The sequence below is a fragment of the Coptis chinensis genome, chromosome 3 (genome assembly GCF_015680905.1).
Source record: "Coptis chinensis isolate HL-2020 chromosome 3, ASM1568090v1, whole genome shotgun sequence".
Taxonomy (NCBI): Eukaryota; Viridiplantae; Streptophyta; class Magnoliopsida; order Ranunculales; family Ranunculaceae; genus Coptis; species Coptis chinensis.
In genome coordinates, this window is record NC_141458.1 from 47,776,923 (window position 1) to 47,784,272 (window position 7,350).

The window sequence follows — 7,350 nt, forward strand, 5'->3', positions numbered from 1 at the left end:
GCAACTAACTAATTTTTGTTTACACAGGTTTTTCTCTTCTTCTTTCTTCCTCATTCTATTCTCAGACTTATTCTAAATTGGGTAGGTTGATTTTTTTTTAATTATTTTTTATTTTGTTTTGTTTTGTAACAGGGTAAAGGATTTGTGGTTTATGAAAGGCTAAAGAAAAGCTCAGAGGGGCGACTAGCGGAAAATAATTCATAGGTTTGAATTTCTGGCTATATCGATCCAAAGAGGGCCTAAATTCTCGCTTAGGATATGGTATAGTGATCAAGCAAGTGGACGTGTGATTTCTCTATCCGGATTTTACTTCTCCCTTGTGTCATTTCTCAAATGTTTCGCTTATATAAGGCTTTAGGCTATATTCTCACAGGATTTGTAGAATAAGTACTCTAGCTTAGATTTCAGAAACTTACTGCTAACAATCATAGATACTCATGTAATATATTTATAGATAGATGCAAAGATTGTTACCTACATATTAACCTAAGTTTCGAATAATTATTCTGATGCAAAAGCTACGTGAGACTTCTAGATTGTTAAGAGCATAGAAAAAGAAAACAATACCAATATTCCTAAGTGTATAACATAAACTTATTTATTTATATTTTTGAAATTTTTAACTTGAAAACAAATGCATATTATACATATCTATATCCTAACAGATGTCTTAATTACACGTGTTTCTATGCCCACCCCCAAACAAGAAGCATGCTTTGTCCTCAAAGCATTTAAATAAAGAGGGTAGAAAAATACCATGGAAATGCGTGAAATTCTGGAACATCTGCAAAACAAGGTTAAAACATACTAATATAGGAAATAAAAACTGACGCAACTCTATAAGAGTTCCACCCATTATGGGGTTAATAAAAGTCAAATTGCTTGGGACTTAAGCAGACACTACTTGAAACTAAAAACTTACCTCCACTCCAGCGTTTACTTGTCATCCTCCTCTTCTATAAAGAAGTGAGGTTCCTTTGCATCCTGCCATGCCATTATAATTTGCCAAGTTTGCCACCATTTATCATCTACGGATGCTAACCTGTTAAGCGCCACTTGGTCGGATGGGGTGTAAGGTGCAACTTGATGAGGTTGTATCCTCCACCCTTGCCAAGTCATTGCATGGAAAGATCGAATAATAGAATTGGGGGGTCTCACAATGTCGACCCCAACCCAGTCTGTGAAACGTGCACAACAACAGGGAAGAAACATAACATAATATGGAAAACTAATATAGGCATAAGAAGATACTTATGCCTCATGCTATGGGCTCATGCTAAACTAGACATTAAGGTCTTGGGAAGGTCATATAGCAGGCGTTCCTCAGGTAAAGCAAGGAAAACGCTGCAAGTGGCATCATTCACAGAAGAAAAACGCCATTCTCCTAAAATGTTTAGCATGATCCAAAACATAACAGTTCCTATGTTTATGGATAGGCTACCAAGGGCGACGTTATATTCCCCTTGGTCCTCGATACGGAAAATGCCTGCCCCATACGACTCATGCAAAAACTCATAAGTGTAGACATACATATTATCGACCCAATAGCACCATGGGTCTTGTATTTCAGCGGGCATGGCAAGTCCAAGAACAATTTCTAGCAAGAACCATAAGCGGTTCCCAGCCTTTCACGTATGTGATCACCTCAAAAACCAAACACTATAAGTAGTGCTTTGGAACAAATCTTCGAAAGACTGTTCGGTATTATTGTAGGAGATGTCATCTCAAAACTACGCCTGAAACAAATTGCAAATGAACCGAAAACAACCCGCAGAAAACTGAATCTTGCCGGTTTACAAAAAGTCGTATGCCGAGGGCGCTTCCACTTGGCGCGGTCGCTCTGTTGATTTTATAATTCCAGTGTTTTGAGCCAGAAGTCGCTAACCTTTGGGCGCCGGGAGTGCTCTGAACAAAATTTCTGACAAATGTGTAGAGCGCGCCTTCCTATATGGCGCGCAGGCGCGATCCGAGGTGCTGATGGTTTGAAATCGAGACGAAACGTGGGAAATGTGGGAGTGAAAGGTGGGTGATGGAAGTTAGGTGTAGTGTGGGTTGTGAGTGTAGAATGAATGAAGTTTATATAGGTTTTAAGTTGCTAAAACGGATTGCAAGTTGCCAAAAAGCTTTTACGGCAATTTTCGGAAATAATAAAATTTCCAAACCCGAAAACGGAAACAACTCATTTTCTTGATTCTAAAACAATCCTAATATCTTTTAGGTTGAATTTAGGGTAGAACTGCCTAACTCATCGGTATTTCATCCTACCACAATATCTATTAATAGATATGCCTATATTGGCAATATTCTCAACCTTCACTCCAAAACAACTTCTAGACTAGAGGATCCTACAACAAATCATGCTAGAGTAAATAATATCACCCCCAAACAATTCGGGAAGGTGGGATTAACAATAAAAACAGTGCACAATTTGAAAAGAATCACATTATATTAAAATAGAAATTCAAACAACATTTAACTACCAAATTCAAAGTTAACTACGGAATTTAACAACGTAACATCCTATCTACTAAAAATAATAAAAAAATAAAAATAAAAATAAATAAAAAATAAAAATAAAAAACATCAAAATAACAACAAGAAGAAATCTAGCTACTCTTCAAGGGAGCGAGGTAGGGGTAAGAATAGGAATTTGAGTGATCAAGAATGGAAAAACCAACACACCACCCCCAAACAAATTTTTTGAAAATAGGTTTGTAAAAATTTGTTTTAAAATGTGGGTCTTTTAAAGTCGATTCCCCGATTAATAATGTGGGGGTCATTTTACGCCGATTCCCTAGATCGCGTGTACACCCCCAAACAAGCATGAAACCGGGGTGGCATAAAGTGGATGATGCGTGGTCAACTATAAACAAATAGTCGGAAGAGTTGGGGTCTAGCCATAAAACATGATACTAAATGCACCCCCAAACAGAATAATGTTGTATAATTGGAAGCAAACATGTAAGCGAATGAATGAAAACTTATGCATCCTATCAAAGAATATATTCAAACCATCATGTGATTGTTGTTTTAAATAGTTGAAATGACCAAAAAGATGAATTAGCGATACTTTAGGTGAGAAGGGAATGAAGTGTGGATCCTGATGTCTTTCATGAAGCTCAGATGAAGAAAAATAAGACAAAGTAGGTTTTTCCCTATACTCGGTGAAAGCTTGGCTCTCAATTACTGGCATGGTGTGCTCATGGGAATGTGTGCTAGGCAAACACTCTTCACTGTGAAGGTTGAAAAATTTTAGAGGGCTCTGAGGCAATTGGCTCAAGGGCAAAATCGAGGTTCCTTTTAGATGGTGGGTGAATGGATGGCTTAGTTATGGTAGATGGTTGGATTATAGGAGGTGGTAACTTAGGTGGATGGTGGTTGGTTGGTGGTTCATCGGGTGGTGGATCCTCACATGCTCTTAAGAACTCTACATCTGGCTTAGCTGAATCCACAAGGTTGTGGTTCATGGCTTTATCTTTAAGATTTTCCTCTATTTCTTCCATTGTTATTTCCTCAGCTGCCAAACTGAATTTAGATTCACATTGCTCTAAAGATGTAACTTCCTCGTTTTCTTTCACATTAACTTGTTCATGCCTTAGATTTGAATTGTTAATCTCCATGTCCTCACCCTCTTCCTCTAAAACACTACAAGTATCCTCAATGGCCTCATTCGAATGTGTCGATACATCATCCGGCCGAGTGCGGTTTGCAAACTCAAAGGCCCGGACATGCTCAACAGAGGGTCCATATTACGAGAATGCCAATAGTTATCAAATTCTTCCTTCGTCACATCTTTATAAATATCTTCTAAAGTGTAATCATTATATTCATCGTCGTGGATCGTTGGAAGTTCCTCGGAGACATCGCCAAGTTTGAGTGGTCATCCCAAACTAGTCCTAAAGAGTCGCCTACGAAATTTCCTCATCCAGGTGGGGTGTGGAGTTAATATCATGGTTAATGGGAGGGTTTTCGGAAGGTAATGGTTAATGAAATGTAGGGTAGGTGTGAACTAGGTTGACTGGGTTAGTTATGGGAATAGTGTCGATCTCTGGCATGGTAGAAATGTCTGGCGCAGGTGAACTTAGTATCTTTAGGTTTCGGTTTATTTCCTGAATTATTAATTTGTTTTGGGCCATCATTTCATCGAATGTTGTTAGCTGAGGTGAAGCTTGGTGGTGTGGGTCTGGTTGGTATGGTGTTTGATAGTCATAGTTATTAGCATTTGAGTGACTCTGGTTGATATCGTACTGTGATGGGTTAGGTTGAGGCTGAATGGCTGGTTGATTGTTATTGGTGGAATTACATGAATAGTTTGGATGACTAGAAAATTCTTGATTATATGAGTCACTATAAAAATTTGAAAATTGAGGCTCATAATTATTATTATATCCTATAGTAGGCTCAGACTCTTGATATGATGGGCATTGAGAAGCCCAATGGTCAGGACTACCACAACATGAACATGGTGAAGGGTTCCCATAATGATTACAAGATTGCTCTTGATATGATGGGCAATGAGAAGCCCAATGGTCAGGACTACCACAGCATGAACATGGTGAAGGGTTTGCATAATTATCATATGATTGTTGGTCTACATATTGATATGCCATATTTGTTTTTCAAATATATTATAGGGCAATTAATATGCAACCACAACTCTAAGCATACATTGCTAGATAGGCGTGTGGTATTTCGTTTTAAGAAAACAAGCCTGATTATACTAGAATTAAAACTCCTCTGACAGAAGAAATGAGGAGTGAAAGAAGGAGTACCTGAATGCCTCCTTGCTTCTTTTATGAATAGCGTCTTGTTTACGCGTGTTCAGTGTATATAACAAGTTACAACACTGAAAAACTTGAAAAATCAAAGTTTGAATCAAACCTGCGGAAATCCGACAAAATCAGCTGAGGGCGCGGGCGCTCTCAGTATAAATCAAGTTACAGTGTTTTGAGCGCGGGTCGCGTTTGATGTGGGCGCGGGTCGCGCTCAGTATAAATTGAAATTACAGTGTTTTAAGTGCGGGTCGCGCTCATTATAGGGGCAGGTCGCGCTCCGTATATCTTTTCGCGGAATTTTTCAAATCTGAAACGGACAACCACAGTATGAATCAAACAAGGGTGGGTGGGTGAAATGGGACTTAAAAAGACTAATTAAACTACGAAAACAATACGAAAGTGAACTAAGATGGCAGCGGCGCCATTTGATAATAGATAAAAGATTGAGTTTACCTACGAAATGAACGATGAAATCAAAACGCAAGTAAAACTAAAACTAATTTATGTGTCTAATTTATCAAAGATTTCTACTCTCAATCCTATGAGGTATAGTGGAGTAGAGTGATTCGTTCCACTCCTAGTCCTTCCGCATGCTTGTTCTCACGTGTAAGTACTCTACTTAAAGTCAATGAGAGATTTACGAATGAGGCAACTAGACTACAAGTTACAAATACTCAACTACGTGATTCAACTACGGAAATGCTACGTTGATTCTATATTGAGGAATTAGGGGGGATTGATTCCACCTTAACTCAACTTAACTCTCTAACGATGAATCTTCGTAATCCGAATTGAACTGCTACGCAGAACAATTGGTTCTTCCTAATCCCTAATTACACATGGCATTTCTACCAATTCGTAACTAGCGTGTGAACGATTAACCCCATTCTCATGGTGAATTAATCGTTTCACCATTAATGATAGTCGTTGTAGTATAGTGGTGAGTATTCCCGCCTGTCACGCGGGTGACCCGGGTTCGATCCCCGGCAGCGGCGCCATTTGATAAAACATAAAATGATAGTTTTACCTACGAAGTAAAGCGATTAAACTTACAAACGCAAGTAAAACTAAAACTATTTACGTGTCTATGTTTATCAAAGTTTTCTACTCTCAATTTTATCGAAATAGCGTGGAGTAACAAATTCGTTCCACTCCTAGTTCTCTAGCATGGAATGATTTCATAGTTAACTAATCGGTCTTAAGTCTAATGAGAGTTTTACGAGGGGGAATTATACTACGATGCAATATGAAAAGCAATATGTTGAATGTCACTACGAAATATATGGAAATACTAATGTTCTTGAATCTAGATAAAGAATTAGAGGGAATTGAATCCACCTCGAATCCAACTTAATCACCTAGAATAGACTGTTGTAATCAAATTCTTACGCTTCTTACGGTAAGAATTGCTCGCTCTAATCCCTAATTAACATGGCATTTCTACCAATTATAACTAGCATGTGAGGTCGCCCACCCATTCTCATGGCTAAACACGACCTTCTAGAATGGAATAGACTCTACAACGCTTCTACACTATACAACTAAGTTTTCATCAAGGCTTCATCAACCCCTCTAATTGAGGTTTTAGCCTTGATTCATCAAACCATCATTTCCCATTGAAATTGAATACAACATATTACAAAGATTCTAACTTTATGAAAATTAACTAAACAATAATCGAAATCTAATTAATAACTAAGAATTGAATGATAACAAGAATTGAAATTAGATCTAATAAATTGTAAATGACAAAAATTGAAATTGACAAGAATAACTATTTTATTTATCTAATCAATAAAGAACAATGATTTAAAGTTTTAATCTAAAACAGGGAATGAAATTCTAAAACTGAGATCTAAAACTAATTAATGGAGGCTACTAATCTAATTTCTAATCTAGGTCTAACTATCTACCATTAACTATCTACCATTAACAAAGAGTGAAGCTTTGGTTTTTATACATTCAGATCCAAAAATCATGCATGGGCTTGGAGCCATGTTTTGGGCCAGAGAATCAGGCCCAAAACCCAATTTCTTTAGTCCAAAATGGCCTCTTCAGCTACAGTTGGCTTCAACAGATTTTTCGTCCACTTTTACTCCTCTGATTGGGTCAAGGCTTAGACCATTGGAAAGCTCTTTCCGAGCTGGTCGTTTTGACATAAGATAGGCCCCATTCCGAGGTCTGAGTCCAAAGATACGGCTTCGGAGTTCTCACGACTTGTGTTCTCGCTTCTGCCCGACGACTTTGCAGCTTTTGACCGGGCTTTAGAAAGGATTTATCTTCTTGAATCTTGGCCTTTAATCATGGAACTCCTTAGTAACCGACCTTTGCTCCTTTATCTCGCTAAAGTGGCACATTTCTGCACATAATGGACTTTGAAGCCCGAAATGCATAAAAACACGTGTCGTGTTAACTCTTAATTATTACTCACATAATTGGTCTAAAAGTATGATTATTAAGGGGTTAAAACTACAGTTTTGGGCTCTTATCAAACCACCCCCAAACAGCATTTTGCTTGTCCTCAAGCAAAGATGAGAAATTAGAATAAGTGACCAAAATGGAGTTCTATCTACTC

General features: G+C 38.0%; 1 non-coding gene across 1 annotated transcript; it reads left to right on the forward strand.

Annotated features, from left to right (window-relative positions):
* Positions 1–5,698: 5,698 nt before the first annotated feature.
* Positions 5,699–5,770, forward strand: TRNAD-GUC (transfer RNA aspartic acid (anticodon GUC)). Its single transcript has one exon. It is a non-coding gene; the product is annotated as a tRNA-Asp (tRNA).
* The last annotated feature ends 1,580 nt before the right edge of the window (positions 5,771–7,350 follow it).